The following is a 22001-nucleotide window of genomic DNA, read 5'->3' on the forward strand; positions in this document are numbered from 1 at the left end:
GCTGGCAACTATTTTTTAAATGCCGGCAGGGAAAGAGTTAAGCACCTGACCTCACCCATGCTCTCATGTCTGAATGGGAGCAAATCCCCACAGCCATGTTCCAATATCTGAAAGTCTCTACAAAAAAATGTGTGTCGAAAAAGAAAACCAAAACGCCATAAATTCAACAAGAACATATTGGTGTTATTCTCAAGTGTTTGCATGTTTTTTGGCCATGTAGAGTATATTCACACAACCTGCCAGGTTTGTAACATCAGCTCGCAGGAAACAAAAACATCTCAGGTGTGTGATTGTTTGTGTGTCTGTGTTTGCACACCCGCGGCTTTGCGGTTAGCCACAGGAAGTTACAATAATACCAGACCAAACCCACCAGACTGTCATGATCACTGAAGCTCATCACTGGAGCATTTCTGACATTCTGCAGGGGAGTCATGGAAACTGGCACCTCAACACTCGGTGTCTGCAAATCGAGAAGCTCCCGAAGTGCACAAAACTCGGACCTGTAAAATAAAAGTGTGATGAGCAGTGGTGTTTGTTAAAGCGTGTGTCACAGAAACTGGGTTATGCACAGAGACAAATCACAGGAAATAATAGATGACACCTCACAAGCTACAGGTCGCTGGTCAAGTCTGACACGTACAGTAACACTTGCTGCTTGAGAACCAGAGCCAAAGGATGTGTAATACATATGGGTTGTGTTTCAAAGCTTTGGGTACCTGAGGGGCTTGTATGTGTTTGTACATAACTTAAATGATTTTAGAGAAATATTTACCATAGTGTCATGTAGCCTGGTCCACATGACAGCTTGTTCTGGTCAAGAAAAGCTCAGTTAGACCATCTAAAACACTACATTTTCATTTTATACCCATGCACAATGAAACGGGTATTACGCTCAGGTTAATGCATGCACACAAATACACAAGTGTTTATATACTGTATGAGTTATATGGTGCGATCAGCATGCGGAGTGTTTATCAGCAGCCATTTGAACTCCCCTGCCCTTCCTGGAAGCTAGCCACACGATGAGATCGACGTGAAATGTAAGATTCATAAATTATATAGGAAACTGAGTTTTACAAGAATGCTGACGTGCTAGATTTTGATGCAGACACATCAGTCACAGGACCTCATTTGAATCAATCATCTTTAAGCCCGTAATACAGCAGTACTGCCACTGTGATCTCACGAGGAAATAATGGGGTTTACGTTTTGCTCCTGCAGAAAGATAAGTTATCAGGTTTTCTCTGTTTGTTCAAGGTTATGTAATGGCACAGTGTTTAAAATGAACTTAAAGGAAAACACCACCGTTTTTCAATATTATACTATGTTCTTACCTCAACTTAGACAAATTAATACATACATATCTTTATTCAATGCGTGCACTTCATCTTTGCACAGCTCGTAGTAAATGTGTTAGCATTTAGCCTAGCCCCATTCATTCCTTGGGATCCAAACAGGGATGAATTTAGAAGCTACCAAACACTTCCATGTGTTCCCTATTTTGAGTAGTTACACGAGTAAGTATGTTAGCACAAAATAAAATGTGGTGATTTTTTAAGCGGATAAAAATGAGAACTATATTTTATGGTGGAAGAGCACTTAGTTTGCAGCACTTCAACCCAGGGGGCCAGGGTTTCATATTTTATTGAAGCTTCCCCGGGCTCCGCCATTGATTATCGGACCCCCACCTGCTGTTAGCATTCCATGTCCATTACTTATTTCTAAAGAAACACAAAATTTATAAAAGGCTCCATTACCTTGTATCTTACGCTATGGCCCAGTAGAAGCATTTTTTTGTAAAAACAGGCTAACGATTGCATCATAACCTGCGACTCTCTGTCGCACAGTAGAGAAATTACTGTATGGACACGAAGAGAAGCTCACGGGAAATCTTTTACTGTCTATGAGGCAATCGGGTGGACGTGGAGGTATAAAGTCAAGGAAGAAGCCCATAGAGCAGGGGTCGGCAACAGGCGGCCCGCGGGCCAAAAGTGGCCCGCCAGCGATATTTTCTGGCCCGCCGGATTAATTTGAAGTCCGCTTTTTAATTTTTTTTTTAAATCAGACTTTTTTATTTTACAATAACAGTTTAAAAAAATGGCCCCGTGTATCATTCCTTCATTCGTTTTTTCAAATCAAAACCAAAAAGAAAAATATAGCTGCAAGCAGCGATGGCGGGCCCTCGCACGTTTTTTTAACGCTACACGGTGTCTCCGAGAAAACGATGCACGGTGGGCACGTGCATCAAGTGGGTAAATATCAGTGGACTATTTCATGTTGCTACTGACCAATTTGGGTACTGTAGGTAAAAGAAACCCCACATTTTAGACAAACGGGGGCACTAGTGAGCCACTAAATAGACACGCCTTTATCTGACCTTTTTGTCAACACTTAACAGCCGACAACTCTGATGTGTGTGCCAAATTTAAAGTTAATCTAAGCACGCAATGAGCCTTAAATATGCCTGAAATCAAAGTGAAGTTTGAAGCGTTGCCATGGCAACAGCGTTTGAGATGTCAAAAATTCCTTCGCAATTTAGCATCTACAATGTCTCAGCATCATGTTGACCACTTTTAGTGTCAATCGCATAAACATTCTAGGAGGAGTATTTAAAAGAACATCACATGGAACTGTCAAAAAATCAACCTTTGTGACTGCAACACTTCTTGGCGCCTGGTGGTGGCGCTATACCCGAGACTCACAATAAGCACATCGATGCGATCAGAATCTTCAGACGAACAAACACCCCGTGTGTCATCACAATAAGACATTTTTTACCTTAGATATTAGACACTTCTTGTTTCTCTGATTTCGCCATGAATTTGTCGCCTCGCCATGACAGAACCGTTCGAGATATCAAAAATCCCTTCGCAAATTAGCAAGAACAATGTCTCGGCATCATGATCACCACGTTTGGTGTCAATCCCATGAATCCCCTAGAAGGAGTATTCAAAAGTTCACCGTATGCATTTTTGAAACAATCCAAAATGGCCGACTTCCTGTTGGGCGGAGCTAATAGGTTTGATTGTAAAGCTGTTCGGGTCGATGGGATCTATATAGGTACCAACTCTCGTACATGTGCATACATGTTTGCCGATTTGTGCACCAATAATTTTTTTGCATTATAGGGGGCGCTACAGAGCCCTACTGCCACGCCCGTGTTCCAGCGTTTGCCCGGTCCTAATGGCCAATGACTTTGAGGTCTGTGCCAAATTCCCGGTGTTTTCGAGCATGTTAAGGCACCCAAAGTCCATGCCAAGTGCTTAAATATGCCTGAAAATGAAAGTAAAATTTTACGTGTTGCCATGGGAGCAGCATTCGAGATATCAAAAATCCCTTCGCAATTTATCATCTACAATGCCTCAGCATCATGTTGACCACTTTTGGTGTCAATCGCATGAAAATCCTAGGAGGAGTATTTAAAAGTTCACCGCATGCAACTGTCAAAAAATCCACCTTTTGTGACTGCCACACTTCCTGGTGCCTGTTGGTGGCGCTATACCCGAAACTCACAATAGGCACATCGATGCGATCGGAATCCTTGGCCGAACATACACAATGCGTTTCATCCCAATAAGACATTTTTTGCTTTAGATATTAGACACTTCCTGTTTCTCTGAATTCGCCATAAATTTGTCGCCTCGCCATGGCAACACCGTTCGAGATATCAAAAATCCCTTCGCAATTTAGCAAGTCCAATGTCTCAGCATCATCTTCACCACGTTTGGTGTCAATCGTATGAATTCCCTAGGAGAAGTATTTAAAAGTTCATGACTGACACACTTCCTGGCGCCTGGTGGTGGCGCTATACCCGGGAGTCACAATAGGCACATCGATGCGATCGGAATCTTCAGAAGAACAAACACACCGCATGGCATCACAATAAGACTTTTTTTGCCTTAGATATTAGACACTTCCTGTTTTTCTGAATTCGCCATGACTTTGTCGCCTCGCCATGGCAGAACCGTTCGAGATATCAAAAATCCGTTCGCAATTTAGCAAGTCCAATGTCTTGACATCATGATCACCATGTTTGGTGTCAATCCCATGAATCCCCTAGAAGGAGTATTTAAAAGTTCACTGCATGCATTTTTTAAACAATCCAAAATGGCTGACTTCCTGTTGGGCGGAACTAAAATGTTAGAGGGCGAAAGTTGTTCGGATCGATGAGATCTATATGCGTACCAACTCTCGTACATGTGCGTACATGTTTGCACGATCTGTGCACCAATGTTTTTTCTTGCATTACAGGGGGCGCTACAGAGCCCCTGTGCCACGCCCGTGTTTCAGCCTTTGCCCGTTCGCAATGACGGACGACTCTGACGGCTGTGCCAAATTTCAAGAGTTTTCGAGTATGTTAAGGCACCCAAAATGCCCAAAAGTGTTAAAAAAAAAAAAAATAAAAAAAAAAGTAATAAATTCGAGCAAAAACAATAGGGCTTCGCACCTTTCGGTGCAGGCCATTCTGGCCTGCTCCTCGGTGCTCGGGCCCTAATAAAGAAAAACGACTTGTCAAACGACTCGTTTTCTGAATGAGCGCTCAGATCAAAAATAAAAAAAGGAATGAAAACGGGTTCGGACAAATTTTAATTGAACACCTTAGCAGACATATACCAATGAAATAAATTTAAACAGATCAGGTACTAACAGATTACATTTTAATAAGGGTTTTAATAAGGGTTTGAATAGCAACCATGCTTTCCTGTAAGTCTCATTCGCTTACAGTCCGACTTTTGAACTTTTTTCATTATTATTTGTTCGCGTATAACACACTGACAAATAGCAAGAATGTCCTGAAAAAAATTCGTATAATAGCTATCTTAACGGGCCGCTTTTTCTCGTTCTCTTTCTCTACCAGCGCATCCGCGATCATAACTGTCATTAGAGTTTGAGCATACTTCTAAAACACAATCGATCAAATAATTGCAGAGGTATGACTTCATGAATCATTTGCAAATTTACCTCGTAAATCATGTCAATTCATCACGCGTGAAGACGTTAAACTCTGTGACATTGCAAATTACTGAAAAGTAATTGCTGGCTTTTAGAAACCACTACAAAATATGATAAAAATAAACTCTTTTACTGCAGTTATATTTTAACTAATACACTTTTAAAGTAGATTTGAAAGGAATACTGTTGTGTTCTGCTACTTGAACTTGGGGCTCAAGCCCGACCTAAGGTTCGACCTGCCTTCGAAAACAGCAAGTCAAGTTCGTTTACCGTTAATTATTAAGACTAAATGGGCAGGTAAATTCGTTAAAAAAATGAAAGTAATCCGCCAAAATATGGTTTTACACATCTATTAAAATAAAGCCATTATTAATTTTCCTAACGCATAGTCAGGGACGTCACTAGGATTGGAAGACAGGGGGGGCTCAGCCCACAGAGTATTTGTAACTTGTGTTTGCAAAATTTTTACACTCACATCTGAGCTACAATTATGTCAACAACCAGTCAAGAAACCAAGATGTTAACAAGTAAAACATGACAGACATATCCTCCTCTTCCATTTCTACTCTGTTAAATAAAAGTTACTGTTAGCTTTTAGACACATCAAAGCTGCATGGGGGAATTTAGGCCAGACTTTGCTCCTGATTAGTTATTCTATAAGCAATGACTTAAATGCTATCTGCAAATTGGTCACATGAAACATCCAAAATGTCCATAAACAGAGGTCAGACAGCTAAAAAGTTGGTAAGTTAAACAAATGAGAAAAAGCAGTACAAGAAATAGAAAAAAATTGGCATCACTGCATACTTTACCAGGTAAGCTATTGACCAGGGCTCTCAAGTTTTGAAGACAGGCAAGAGTGACACCCCTCCAAACACCCCCCCCACCACCCCAAATATTATTTAACTATTAGGTTGTATACTACTAACCTTATTGCAATCCACTATTCCATTGTATTCCCTGTGTGTCATAAATGGGACTAATTTTCATTTGGGAATGGAGATTTTTTTACAATGAAGACTTCCTGATTCATTATTCACTGTGTAAATACACGTACACATTTCCAGTACAAACACATCATTTTACTGTTTGCATTTCTATGCTCACATAGAAACCTTAGCCAAGGATTTTTTTGACAAAATAAACTTTTAACCAGAAAATAAGATAAATGTGTGTGTTCACATAAATGTAAACATAAACCGTATTTGCTAATCTTATAGGTTAATATTATTAGTTGATAGCCACTGTGTTAATCTGGAAATTATACAGATCTAAAATTTTGAAAAGGGGACTGACCAACAAGTGATCTACCTTAATACTGAGTTGTCAAGATGCAGTATGATTTGGTTTTCAGGACAGGGTTTAGATTAAGCCAGGACAAGGCCTTAGTTATATAGGATGTTTATGTAGTTTTTACAAGCACAAAAATAGTACAGGTGTGCATCTTGAGACAAAACAACGTGACTGATGTATTTTAAGATATGTTAGTGCAAGCTACTTTTAGTTAAGAACTAAAACTCAAACAGGCATTTTAGTCTTGAACAAGACTTAAGCCCTGTTTGGGAAACAGCCCCTATGTCTATACTGTAGGTCAGGGGTCTCCAACCTTTTTATAAGCAAGGGCTACCACAATGGATAAAACTATCTGGATGGGTACTTACTACTTTCTGATATAGTTTAATCAAAACGTTTTTCTTTTACTTGTTGTTTTATTTTACTTTACTTGTTGATACGTTTTAGTATTGTTTAAAATGTTAAGATAGGTAAACCAAGCCAAGCTAATATTAAAAATACCATGTTGAACCCTCAAAAACTTACTAGGAATACACATTATACTACCATACCAAAGGAAGGAGTTCAAATGTTTAAATATTAATATTTTAAATGAAATGAAACAAACATATTTAATAAGCTATAATTTAATTATATTATTAGATTTTAAAAAAGTTATTTTACTGCAAATATAAGGTGAAATGCCCATTAAAAGCTCAATTTGCACGTTTGATCCAGTTTTTCCACAAAAAAAAACTAGTTTTATAAAAGGATACACTTCACAATCACCTGGTGTTTCGCTGCATGAAATGATCTGCCTGATGCGTTCAGTACAACAACTGTACATAATGCAATGCATCACGCCAGCACATGACTTTAAAACCTGTTACGTTAATAAGCAATATATAGACGCGTGCTTTTACTGGTGACTGACCTGCTCCCTTCCTGGAGAATATTTCTGTGATTGATTTTGCAGCATCTCGCTGCGTCTGTCTCTTTCTCTCTTTCACATGTCAACCTGAGATGACTGCACGGCGGGTCAGAACAGCCGCCAGGTCAACATGGCCAGTCCGCCCTGCACACACCTTGTACTACTGATGTTCGCTCTGCTCGGCCCCCTGCGGATTGATAAACGCGCTAAATCCATGCTGCTGACTCAGATCAGGGGAGGAGACGAAACTTGACGCAGCATGCCGCCTTTCATTGGTTGTTGCGTTAAATCTTACCCAGATACAATAGTGCTATTTTCTGATTGGCTATTGTGTAGCCTATTTCTTTTTTTTGGATTGGCTGATAAGTGGCAGGCTCTAGGGATACGCGCTTGATTCCTGCCGGTTTCCATAGTGAGAGCGGCGCGACCAGATAACTTTTGTGCGCTGCGGCATATATTAAATATATTATAAATAGTTTTTCTGCGTGAGAAATACAATGTGTGGCGGGAGTGCGTGACAAAAGACCGAAATGAGTGACTGTCACGCTCAATGCGTGACACTTGAGAGCAGGGGCGTAGGCAGAAATTGTATTTTGGGCGGGCCGGGGCAAAAGTGAGTGGGCCTATAGTTTATATTAGAATAAAATGACTTGAATAATAATTAAACCTTAGAGTAGAAAAAAAAAGAATAGACAAACTGCAAAGCAGTGACACCTTTACTTTGCAATTTTCGGCAAAGGAAATAATAAAACACTGTCTAAACATGTTCAACCAACACAGAGCTCAATAAAGGCTGGACAAACCAGGTCAGCATAGACAATAAACTGTTTTATTCAGGCTAATCAGCAGTGCAAAAACAGTTCACCTGAAATAAAGTAGGCTAAACGTATCAGAAAATTGAAAAAATGAAAACTCTCAGCAGAGCACGGTTTGAAATAAATAAACTCATAGCAACTCATTTAAATTAAACAATGTAAGTTAACCTATAAGGCGTACATCTATACACAACACACATTATTAGATCACTTCAGGAGCAAAAATAAGGAAACGAGTTAAACAACAGGGCAGGCCTACCTTTGTTGTTTTCATTCTACAAAACAAGATGCAAGCGCCTGGGTTTAATGTTGAAAATAGAAATGATCTCATTATATTCCAAAGAGTCACAGAGTTTTTTCTAAAAAAAACAAAAGGCACGGGTTTTTGAGGCGAGTAATCGAGTCATGGATTCAAATTGGGTTGTGAGGGTGGTTTATCAATTGCCGTTAGATCGGCGGGTAAACCTGTGTCAGGCTGACCGGGAGAGAGCACTGGAACTGCCGCCAGGGAGCAAGCGGCAACCGGCGCCACCAGCGCCTGACTAGCCTTCTTGTGGGTTAATGAGTCTGAAGAACTGCGCTGGTAGGACTCGGCAGATGGAGGCAGTGGCGTATCTTCTTCCTCAACACTTGCGTTTTTAAATAACACATTAAAGAAACTTTAGCCATTATTGTGGCAATTAGCTAAAAATATTAGCTAAAAAACGCTGTTAGCAAAGTTAGCTGGCTGGCTGCCTAAGCCCGCCGCTTCCCACACTGAGTCTACCTGTCAGAAGAACCCCTAGCAACCAAGCAACCAATTACGTTCCGGCGGCTTCCTACAACTTGCTTCAACAATTCCATTTTATTTAGAAAGCAAATCAAACACACACCAGTCAAAGATAAATCAGGTTTATATTAATATATTTTCTTAAATACATTTGAATAATAAAAATAAACTAAAAGTGTATTTTGATGAAACTTGCCTGGGCGGGCCAGGGAGTTAAGTGGGCGGGCCAGTGCCGCCCTGGCCCATTACTGGCTACGGCCCTGCTTGAGAGCCCTGTCATTTAGGGGGGCTTAGGAACATTTTGGGGTAGCTTCAGCCCCCCTAAAATATGCCTAACGACGTCCCTGCGCATAGTTCTTTGATCTTTACCTCCGTTTAAAACGTTATAAATTTGGCAAAGGAGGATGTTCAGCAATTTGAACAGCAACTCCGCAACCAACTCGGTTTATGATGGTGAGAAATTTGAGTGAGAGGCTTTGTCCTATTTAATTTATTATTTATATTTCATTATAAATACAATGAATACAATGTTAAAATAATATTTTTATTGGCACGAACACAATTTTTGTATAACATTTAAAATTATCTGTCTCTTTTCGTTAGAGACATTTGAATGTGAGATTTTGGAAACGTGACGTTAAGTTTTGCGGACCCGTCAGGTCGGGAAAAAAGCGGGTGAACACAAAGTGTATGAATGTATGAATAGAACCTTGTCGGAGCTGGACAAAAAACAGTCCAGCGGAGACCTCCTTAAACCTTAGGTGTGTATGTGTCTGTCCCGGATAAATATTAATAAAAAAAGGAATAGTTCAAAAGTCGGACTGTAAGAGTATTTCATGAGAGCATAAATGCCTGTAATATTACCACTATAGTACTTGATCTGTTTAAAATGATTTCATTGATATATTATGCCTATAAAGGAGTTAAATAAAAAAAAATTCTAATCCAGTAATTCATTTTTTTATCTGAGCACACAATCAGAAAACCCGTGGTGGTTAATTTTTTCATTTTTGTTTTTAATTTGAAAAAAAAAAACGATTGAACGAATGATACACAGACCCATTACCATGTTTTTAGCCATTTTTAATGCCGTCTTTCGTCTTTTAAATAGGAAATAAAGACAATGTTTCTTGACAAAAGATCAGATAGCCTATACTAGGCTAATTCAAAATAAGACGTAAGTGTGCCAACAACAGTTGGCCCGCCATCTACTGGCTAAAAAAAATATTGGCCCGCGGCCAAAGTTACTTGCCGACCCCTGCCATAGAGAGTCCATAAAAGCAACTGGACAAAATTGTTCAACAACGTTCCTTTTACTGTCTATGGGTGATTCAGATTTCTCTTGGCACAGCTATTAAAAGACTTACAATTACAGGTTGTTCACGTGACATCTACGTCATCAAGCTCAGTTTGAGTCTGCGCAGTACTCCTTGTCTCCGTTGAATCCAATGGGGTCGCTGTGTCCATTTCTTTTACTGTCTATGCTTCAACCTCTGGCGTAGTAACATCATCACTCCTTGAGCGAGAGGGGGGAGTTCACAGAAGTGAAGATGTTACTGCGCACCAAGGCTGCAAACTAAGTGCTCTTCTGCCATACAATATATTTTCTATTTTTTAAAATCGGTTGAATAAATTATTATGTGACTCACTACATAAGTGATTTGTCACCAACTACTATTATTTATTTTTTAATCATATTTCTCTTATTTAAAATGTTATATTTAAAATAAAAATTTTATAACATTATTTAATTAGAAACATATAGAAATATATTTATTCAGAATCAGATGCAACTTTTATTTTATTTGACCTTAGACTTTACGACTTTAGCTTTAGGGTTATTATGCTGCATCCACACCAGCCGCGGTAGAGGCGTCAAGCGCCATTGATTTCAATGTTAAGTCAATGTAAAGATGTGTTTAAGGGCTCGTTACAGTTGTGCATAGGTCCTGCAGCGTAGCCGCGACAGTGTAGGTTCCACGTCGGTTTTCATTTATACTTTTGCGTCGTCGTCCGCCTCGACGTGCATTAGGGTTAGACCGCTGGTAGGCAGTAACCACGCGTGTAACCACAGTAGCAGCGTGAATGTCAGAGAAGAAGAAGCTTAGCAAGTTAACCCACAAATGAAGAAGAAACAGCAACTTGTATAATTTGAGAAGACCAGCAATGAGGGAAGTAAATAAACAGCGACTTTTGTTGCAGTTTGATTTAAATCATTCCTTAACTTGGCTTATGGAAATATCTATGACGCAGTTTTTTTTTACCTGACAGGAGGGGTTCTGGTGGACCAATAACAGCGCTTGCTGTCTGCGTAGATCTGACGCGCTGTTAAATTTCTTTTGAGGTGCACGTAAGGCTACGCAGAGCTACGCACAGGCTACCGTAGCTACGGCGTAGAACTTATGCACGACTATAAAGGGCTCGTTATAGTCGTGCGTAGGCCCTACGGCGTAGCCGCGATGGCGTAGGTTCCGTGTCGGTTTTCATTTATACTTTTGCGTCGTCGTCCGCGTTGACGTGCAAACACCCGCGCAGGCCGCTGGTAGGTAGTAACCACGCGTGTAACCACAGTAGCAGCGCGAATGCCAAAGAAGAAGAAGCTTTGCAAGTTAAGCCACAAGCGAAGAAGAAACAGCAACTTGTTGTGTATAATTTGAGAAGACCAGCAATGATAAATGTAAATAAACAGCGACTTTTGTTGCAGTTTGAGTTAAATCACTCCTCAACTTGGCCATTCTTTGTTTTCACCGTCGCAAACGGAAATACCTATGAGACTGTTAAAAATTTTGCGAGTTGCGCATAAGGCTACGCAGAGCTACGCACAGGCTACGCCTATCAACATATTTATTCTTACAAGCTTTTAACACGTAGCCTTTGTTTCTATTGCTATTTTATGTATAGTGTGTTGTTATATTTTATTGTCTATCGTTGTTATATTTTATTGTTCATTGATGCATTTTATTGTCTACTGTTGATGTTTTTTACTGAAAAGCGCCTTGTGCTCCTTTTGGTTGTTGTAAGGCGCTCTATAAATAAAATTTGATTGATTGATTAATTGATACGCCGTAGCTACGGTGTAGAACCTACGCACGACTATAAATCGCCCTTTAAATCGGGCTTTACGCACGTCTGGAGGTCTCACGGCACGAATGAGGCGTTTAGTGTGGTAGACACGAATCTGCTTCATTCGCGAGTCTTGTTTGCGCAAATGACGCAAATTGAGCGTTGCCGCGGGAAACGCGCAAGTTGAAAAATCTGAACTTTGTCAGAGAAAAGCCCTGCGTTAACCTATCAGAAGCTTGCTCAAGTAGTGACGTGATTACGGGAAACGAGCGGAGTTGCAGAAACCCCCCCCCATTGGGCGAATTTCTGCGTTTCAAATGACTAGAATTAAAGCAAGTAAACTCAAATGTTTAAGCGTCCAACAACGTGCAAATAGCACGTTTTTGCCACCTCTATCGTGTTTGGTGTGAATCCAGCATTAGGGTGGATCTTTCAGATGGATTTTAGCAGTGGTCTTGCCCTCAACCCTTTAAAGTCTTGGTATTAGTTTAGGTGGTCTAAACTACAACACAAGTTTTTTGATTAATGATTGCAGAAAATGATTTTCACTGCAGAAAATGAGTGGCAAACATTATTTACAAACAGTTTCATTGAATAGAAACAATCTATTCAGTAATGCGTGCGGCTTTTGCTGTAGCATCCAGTAATGTTGGCTCAGCGCCTGAGCGAGATTGCCAGAAACAGTAAATTGTGTATGTGAGATGAAGTACTCAGAGCGGGTGTGTGTGGTTTTTTTTTTGCTCGGTAGCACTATTTAAATAAGACGAGTGGCCATGCTTTGGCAAGTTACCGGCTGTGATTAACGATTGTACAGATGGTTTGCAGCTGCCATTTACCACGGGAATTAACCCCAATATTTACAATACAGAAAGTGTGAATCACCCACACAAATGAGTGTTTGATTGCTTAGCCAGTCATAACATGCCTTTCTGCAAATCTCCTGCCCCCTACCTGCATACTCTCTCTCTCTATTAGTAGCTAATATTTTTTTATATAGGGTAATATATGTTTTTGCTTTTATGAATATGTTACACTTAAGGATATTTATAAACTAGTGTGATATGAAACATTGACAAAATTTGCATTTTGACGATACAAGCATTTACTTACAGTCTATCACTTCCACAAATACAGATTAATGATTTTTATGACATCATTTTGCACTTGAGCTTCTCATCAGATTCCACATGCGGTAAACGCTGTCTCAAAGCAGGGCAGCATATGAACTGATGATTATTAGATTCAACAGCTAAGCTTTCTTTTCATTTATATTTATATAAAATGTAAAAAAATTAACCTACATTTTTTAATTTATATATGATTTTTTTTATTTAAACACCAAATGTAGTTTTTTTTAACTTAAAGGAATAGTCTACTCATTTTCAATATTAAAATATGTTATTACCTTAACTAAGAATTGTTGATACATCCCTCTATCATCTGTGTGCGTGCACGTAAGCGCTGGAGCGCGCTGCGACGCTTCGATTGCATTTAGCTTAGCCCCATTCATTCAATGGTACCATTCAGAGATAAAGTTAGAAGTGACCAAACACTTCAACGTTTTTCCTATTTAAGACGAGTAGTTATACAAGCAAGTTTGGTGGTACAAAAAAAAACGTAGCGCTTTCTAAGCGGATTTAAAAGAGGAACTATATTTTATGGCGTAATAGCACTTTTGGGAGTACTTCGACTCGCCTGAAAAGTCCGCTCCCCTTCTCACTCTCATAATGGGAGAGGGAGGGTGTTACTGCGCTGAGTCGAAGTACTCCCGAAGTACGCCCTGCACGTCAAGTGAGAGCGAGAACGCGCATTAGCATTGCTCCGTCGAGTAGAAGTCACCGGTATCACGGCACAGCACGCGACAACTTTTAGCAAGATAGTTCGACAAAAGAAGTGTGTTTTTGGATGTAAGGAGAAGAAAACCTTATTTAGCTTTCCCTGTCGTAAGGCAACAGTGGATGCAGTTCGCTTTTCCCGGACAGCAACGTAATTGCGAATGAGTTTTTTTTCCCTGGCTGTATTTCGGAGAGGACTGCTTTACAAACAAGGTTCAGTTTGACGCCGGATTTTCCACTTTTTTACAACTATTGGAGCGGTCAAAACTTTAAAAGACCCCGTTTAGGAGTCATAACCACAGGCGTAAGTAATTCAAAATCTCACGTGTTTTGTTTGCAATAGCGCATACGTGCATGTAATGTAAACACCACCAACAACAGCACTTTGTTCTGCATTTACAACACTTACACCTTTTAAAACGGGCAAATGCCGTTAAAAACTGGATTATGTTGCTTTTTTATTAAAACAGCGGATAAACAAGCAAGGATTAATTACCTGATAGAGACGTCCTGCTGTAATCGTTGCTGCTATTGTTCCTGTTCGTCCATTACTGACTAAGTATCCGATTCTGGATCATATTTATAATACTGTATAAGGCTGGTTATTTAAAAAAAAAAGTTTTTTAAAAGTTTGATTTCCATCTATGTCGGCTGTAAATCCAAAGTTAGTATCCAAAGCTGCGCATACTCGTAACTCTTCAGCTCCGCCTACCGCACGCCTTCAAGTGTTCAACCTTTTACGCCAAAAATCGGAAAGGATGTTTTTTCTTTTATAAATCTGACTAAACGAAAGAGTCTTTGGACATATGAATGATGAAATACTACTCTATATATAAGCAAGATTAACATTAGATTGGCAAAAACGTCTTGTGTTATGTCAGCTTTAATGTATATTTAATGTGGATCAAATGTACAAACAGTGTTTCACATGCATAAAGGGGGCATGTACACCAAACCATTGAACGCGGTTGAAAACTAATGTGAGTGTTTGCCAGCATTTTTTTTTCAGCTAAGAGCTATGTTTGTGATGATTCTTCTGCTTTGTTTATCAGTCGTTGAACGATGCGCCGGTTGGTTGTTGTAATATTTGTTCCAGCCCTCCTCCACTGTGATTGGACGGCTGAGTGAAAAGTGACATTGACGAGCTGAGTGTTTACCGACGTTGAACATTTTTCAACTTTGGGTCCTCAGCGCTGAGCATCGAAAAAATGGAGAGGGCTGGCACTCAGTACAGACAAAACACGCCAGCTGCTGGCATTTTTGAAAAGCACGGCACTTCCATTGAAAACAATTAAAAACATACGCAGCCGCCCGCGTAAACGCCTTGGTGTGCATGACCCCTAATGGAATAGGTAGCATTGTACAATTCTTTAATGGTTAACCAAAAAGTGGGCTTTGTTCTGTAAGTTCTGTATGCCTAATATCATATCAGTTTTCAATTTGGTAGCAACAACGGGCCTTTTGATTAAAAGGTTACTAGCAGAAAATGTATTACTCTCAATATGGGAAGAGACGGGGAGGGAATTGTTTTGGTTCTCTGGAAGAAGCAAATAAAGTGTGATTCCTGGAGCCGAGTTCCCTCACGAGCCTGGACAGAGTCCAGCCTCTCTGCAAGAGACATATTTCAAGCACTTTATCTGTGAACACAGAAGAAATGTCACCGAATACCAGCACCATCAGCTCATTTTTGTGTTCACATTTCCTTTGAAAGAGTGCATAGCTGCTACAAAGAGAGCGAGTTGAATTACTCGATACAGCTGCTGCCAAAGTATGATCCATTTATAATGCATGAAATGGCTTAGAGGTGATGTGTAACAAGAACAACTAAACCATTCACAGATTAATTTCTTGAAGACGGTAAACAATGTGGCTCAGCTGCACTTCTAGTTTGTCCAATAGGGTGGAAATATTTGTTTGCTGACCAATAGCAAACAGAGGAGTGTTAGTTTTTAGCCAGATCTATTTTGGTGCCTCATGTGGCACAGAAATAACACACTTTACTTTATCTCTACAGTACATCTACTGTATTAATGCATTAATTTCCAAAACATTATTTGTTACATCCAAAGATTATTTGTACTATGTACATGCGATTTCTGTCAAACATGTGGAAGGCACTTTTATTCAAAGTGACTTAAAGGTGATCTATACTTCGGACTTACGATGTAGTTACAGGGGGGCAGGGTTTCATATTTTATTGAAGCTTCCTCGGGTACCGCCATTGATTAGCGGACCCCCACCTGCTGTTGGCATTCCATTAACTCCCATTCATTTTGACGTCACTTTGACAGCGAATAACTTTACATCTGTTTAAAGACTACATTTGTCCATTAATTATTTGAAGAGTTTGGTTCCAAAACACGATAAACGCCATTTTTGAAAAAAAATGAGTTACTGCCAAAATCAGTATTATATCAGGTCAGTAGTTAAAAGTAAATTCTTAATTTTACGCTAATCCAATATCCACCGTGTTATTCTGTCATCTTTTCTCCCTTTTTCCCCAAAATGCGACAAACGCCACTCCTCCTTTTTTACAGAACGCAATAAATCCATTCCTGATATTACAGCCCACCGTTCACGCAATGTAAACAAACAATGGCGGCACGCTGAGTACACGGAGTCCTAGTTTTCCTCATCTACTTTGTACTTCGTGATCAACAAACAAAGCAAATTAATACTTTAATTGCATTGATAAACCTGTAGTTGTTTTCTGTGACGGGAAAGAAACGTAAGCCATCAACATCTAATAATTTCCGCGAGAGGCACTCGGTTGCTTGTTCTCCCAACAGCATCAAGCCTATCATGCTAAAACATTGACCCCAGAGGATCATATGAAAACTTTACATTATTTTACTCAAAGTCAACGAAAATCGAGCGGGACCAAAACATTTTAAAGCTGATCGCAGCAATGTGTTCTTAATATAACAAAGTAAGTGTTTTGGTTAATGCCATTAATGTTTATTTTTTAATCATTGTATACCACTAGTCAACTAAATAAATATAAAATGGTAAAGATGAATGCACATGTATACATTGATTTAATAGATTTATAGCATTTTGAAATAAAAAACTGTCATGGATATATTGCATTTTGTGGAAAAAATAATTCGTTTTTATAATAAATCTTTGAAAATCAAGTTATGGATTTGAATTTTTTATGTTTTTATAACCTAAAGATGCTATGTGAAAGTTTGTAACAGAAAATAGTGGTTTTCATCTTGTCACGTTCTTGGTATAGAAAACACGTTTTTACCGAAATTTGTCAAAATGGATTTATTGCGTTTTGGAACCAAACTCTTCATTTCTAAAGAAACACGAGAATGAGACGTTTCTTTTACTATCTATGGGTGATTCAGATTTCTCTGTTTATAAGGTCTGTTTGCACATACAGAGCTACTGAAATGAGCTGCTCTGAGAAAAAGCCAATCAAAGCAGAGCTCAATTGTATAATGTATTATTCATCACCCTTTTAAATAAGATAGACTACTTTATTGGAACAAATTCTAGGGTTGTAAATGGACATGTAAAACCATTTCTGGATCATTTTTGAAGTCATGCCTTTTATGTAGGTATCAGAGTACAATTTAACATATTGTATCAATGCATTCTTTGGCACCTTTAAATTAAATAGCTACCAATAACTTCATATCGCTTAGTTTCCTTTCAAATAAACAGAGGAAAATCATCTAAGATTTGTTTAAAACACCCGATAAAAATGAGGACGTTAACCACAACATTAAAATGTTTACAGTTCAATTTAATTATCCGATATCAATTAGCTGTCCAAGGTTTTGCACAACAGAATTTCAACACAAATGTAACTTTATATTGATATTCATTTCAGGCTCTCATTTAGTGTTCATATAAAATGCATAAACTTGCCAATTCGTTGTGGCATTTGGCAAAGAGCCTCGTTTAAATGAACTGCACTTGCTCTATTGATGTTTGCCTTTGGGTTGTGAATACAGAATTTCACTGAGGCCACATTGATTTATGTTCAGCGGTTATTTGTTCAGTAGATAATTTTTATCCAGAGCAATTTACAGAGACGGTTTACCTCTAGTAACCCGGTGCTGAATGCTTTGCCTAGGGCCACAACAGCTCTTCAGCCAATTCTAGCAGCTTCTGAGAATTGTATCTTTGCTTATCGCACTGAATTTCAGAGAAAAATTGTGCCTAAGTCCCATAAAGCTTATCATTATTAAACACTAGATATCATTATTTCTTATTGGCTAACCCCTTGCAAAGTTTATCCAGATGCTAAATGAACTAAAATAGTGCTGTTAAGTAATATTGATTATTAGCGCAATCTTACCCAGCACTCAACCAACCTGAAAGTCATAGATTATCAAATAACATCCACAAAGATGCTAAAAACCAAATGTCTACCCTAAAGGAAAGTCAGTGTCCTCTAAACGTGTTCTCTGTATTTGGCATTGGTTTTAATTCAGTCTTACGTGGTCATGTGTGGTTAGACGAGCGCTTTCTCCTGGAGGCGAGTCACAGCTGCTGTTGTGGACTATATAGCTGCCAGTAACCGGGAGGAAAGCAATGTCTCGCTGCCAGGGACTGTCCTCCTGCAAAAAACAGCAATGACCTGTTTGATGAGGTTAAGATGAAACAATTTAAATAAACAGACATCAAATCCAAGGCCAAATATTAGGACAATGGATTAGGATGAGTTTGCTCTCAACGGTCAATCCATTTGTGTATACCTAAAATTGTTTAGTCTCTCACTCTGAATGATTTCACATGAAGTTATCCTTTCAACAGGTGTGTCAATCGTGTGATATTATGCTGAAAAGTGTTTAAAGTCAAATTAAGCAAGTGTGCGTTTCAGGGGGCTGTAAGGACTAAAAAGTGACTGCAGATATTAAAGCCCAACCATTTCTGACCCTGTACCACAAAGCTAGTCATAAGTAGCACAGGGTATATTTGTAGCAATAGCCAAAAATACATTGTATGATTTTTCTTTTATACCAAATTTAATTAGGAAATTAAGTAAAGATCATGTTCCATAAAGATATATTGCATTTTTATTTATCAAAACTTTTATTTTTGTGAGTGGATGCAGTGCTAAGGATTTCATTCGGACAACTTGAAAGGGGATTTTCTGAATATTTGGATTTTTTGCACCTTAGATTTCCAAATAGTTTTATCGCAAACAAATATTGTCATATACTAACAAACCATACATTAATGAAAAGGTTATTTATTCAGCAATTGAAATTACTCAATTTAAAAAAATGACCCTTATGACTTTGTGATCCACAGTCACATTTTTTACTAGAATAATTTTAGGATACTGCCTGTGCCACAGAAAATCCCTGACATTACCATGCTATTTATTCAAATAAACTAAACTAAACAAAATAAATGCACATTAAAATAATTTTTTTAAAATGTTACACACATTTTGAGAATGTTAATGTTTCCTTTACTGTTCCCCAAAACTGTGGAATAGTTTGCCACTAAATGTTAGACAGGCCCAATCACTTTCCATTTTTATATCAAATCTTAACACTTATTTTTATAATCTAGCTTTTAACTCAGTTTGAGAGCTGTTCTTTTATGCTCCCTATGTTTTATGATTGTTGTATTGTTGTTTTCGCCTCTGTGTTGTTGTTTGTTTATTTTTAGTCCTAGTTTTTTTTTTAATTGTTAAATATTTGTCTGTGCAGCACTTTCTAAGACACTTGCATTTTTTAAAAAAGTGCTATATAAATAAACTTTGACTTGACTTCCTTTCAAAGTTGCTAACTTAGATGGAAAATTTCATTTAAACCATCCAGTAAATCGGTGAAAATAAAATTATAAACTTCAAGTCGACATTTTTAATGTTCAACAATGAGTAGGCATCAAAGTAGTTAATGTGCATATCTTCTTATCGGATAAAAACTCCAATTCCAATTAAGGGGACATACCATGAAAATCGGAATTGGGTCCGCATTGCTTCTATCAACCTAGAAAATGTGAAAAAGACCAACCGAGTAACTACGTTTTGGTAAACCATTCTCTGCAAGCATGTGAAAAAAATAGGTAATTGAAATCTGGCTCCCCTTGTGATGTCAGAAAGGGATAATACCGGCCCTTAATCTGCACTGTCCAACCACAGCACTGCCATTTAGTGCAGAGATCAACTCATTTGCATTTCAAATGACACACCCAAAACAGCACATTTTTGCTTACACCTACAAAGTGGCGATTTTAACATGATGTAATAAATTTTTTTATATGGTATTTTGACTTCACATACCTACTCTGGAGACACCGAAGATTTATTCAACATCTTTAAAAAGTCTTGTGAAATGTCCCCTTTAACTGAGTGCACGTGATGTGTTTTATTGATGCACGTTTTTTGAATTTATGCACATTTTGGCATTTTATCCAAAATGAAATCAAACCATTATGATGAGCCTGATTCACTTCCATAGTATTCAAGTGAATGGGGCTCATGATCGGTTTGGTTACAAAAATTTCTCAAAATATCTTCCTTCATGTTCATAAGAACAAAGACATGTTTACAGGTTTGTGACAACAAGGTTTTTTACTAGAACAATTTTAGGATACTGCCAAATGCTTCATGACATTACCATACTGTTTATTCCAATAAAGGGCTTGCTAAACTAAATAAATGCACATTACATTTTTTTTTACATTTAACACACATTTTGAATGTTAATGTTTCCTTTCAAAGTTGCCAACTAGGGAAAACTTCATTTAAAACGTTTGCTACTGTAAAACCATCCATCCAGCGCATCGTTGAGAACAAAATTACAAAATGCAAGTCACATGACCTTTTTGATGGGCATCAAAGTAGTTAATGTGCATATCTTCTTATCGGATAAAAACTTTATCCAATTTAACTGAGCGCATGTGTTTTTTCAATGCACATTTGGGCATTTCTATCCAATGTTTTTATGCAATATCCCAAAATGCACATAAAATAGCTATCGCCAGAAAGTTACAACAGATTTATTCCTATTAGCATTCACATTAAAGGGACAGTTCACCCAAAAATAAAAATTCTGTCATCATTTTCTCATCTTCATGTTGTTCTAAATCTGTATGAATTTCTTTTTGCTGATGAACACAAATCAAGATATTTGGATGAATGAAGGTAAGCTGATTATACCCATCGACTTCCATAGTAGGAAAAACAAATCTGATGGAATTTAATTGGTGCTATGTCAACTGTGTTTTTACAATCATTTATCAAAATATCTTCTTCATCATTTACCACAATAATTTTATAATATTTGTTATCCTACTATGGAAGTCAATCAGTATGCTTACCATCATTTATCAAAATATCTTCTTTTGTGATTATTAGAAAAAAGAAATTCATACAGTTTTACAACAACATGAGAATGAGAAAATGATGACAGAATTTTAATTGTTGGGTGAACTATCCCTTTAATGGTAGTGTGGCCTATTCCTTTAGTGATAAATAGTAATCTCTGGTGAAAGAGGACATTAAATGATGACTGTTATCTACAAAAAAAACTTACTTATTTCTAAATGTTGAATAAACGAATGCACTTTTACCTTCAATTAACAAATATCCCAACAATATTGTAAAAAAAAACCTAACTACAAAGTGTACATGCTTTTCATTCATTTTTAGCATTAAAGGATTTCCCCCTTACTGCGACATGTTGCAGGCTGGTAAAGCCTTGTGATGACCCAAAGTTGTGTGGTGGTCCCGTCCAATCTGTTGTTCACCAGTCAAAGATACAAACTAAAAAGAAAATCAGATATACAACAAGCCTGAGGCTGTGGGCGGCAACATCGTCTCACTTTAAAAGCTATGAAATAAATCTATAGCATGCAATATGTTACCTCTCTTAACACACACACAACCTTCAGGGCAGAGTTTTTGAGAAACAACTCTGTTTGCTGTTGGCTGCAAAGTTGTGGAGAACACATCCTTCAAATCTTGAGGAAGAGGTTAGTGTGTATAGCTGGTGGCATTATTCATTAGTTTGGCGCAGGGTTGCTGCAAAAAAGTCAAGCTAGTGGCATTACTCACAAGCTTGGAATAAGGTTGCGGCACAAGACTGGAATTTTACAACTGTGTGCTTTCAGTTCTCCTCAGGAATGCCAACATGTGGGATGGATTACACCAGCGTCCACCTTTGTACTGTGTTGGAAATGATAAGAAACAAATATGAGTGCAAAGGAAAGAAAAATAATATCACAATTATTTCTCTGTATGAGACAGCAATGGGATAAATCTGAGATCTAAATAATGAGGCAAATTGCTCAAATTTACAAAGCAAAATACGTCCACAAAAGAAATAAAAACATTTCAACTGTCTGATGCAATTTGCATTGATTCATTTTAAAAGGTTGTACGTCAA

At 38.2% G+C, this 22001-nt stretch overlaps 1 long non-coding RNA gene across 1 annotated transcript; it reads right to left on the reverse strand.

The window, feature by feature from the left end:
• Positions 1-217: 217 nt before the first annotated feature.
• LOC129439782 (uncharacterized) lies at positions 218-21788 on the reverse strand. Its single transcript, XR_008642923.2, has 5 exons — positions 21671-21788; positions 21481-21576; positions 21288-21379; positions 18096-18215; positions 218-500 (listed from the first exon to the last, which is right to left on the reverse strand). It is a non-coding gene; the product is annotated as an uncharacterized lncRNA (long non-coding RNA).
• Between the last annotated feature and the right edge of the window lie 213 nt (positions 21789-22001).

The sequence above is a fragment of the Misgurnus anguillicaudatus genome, chromosome 22 (genome assembly GCF_027580225.2).
Source record: "Misgurnus anguillicaudatus chromosome 22, ASM2758022v2, whole genome shotgun sequence".
Classification (NCBI taxonomy): domain Eukaryota; kingdom Metazoa; phylum Chordata; class Actinopteri; order Cypriniformes; family Cobitidae; genus Misgurnus; species Misgurnus anguillicaudatus.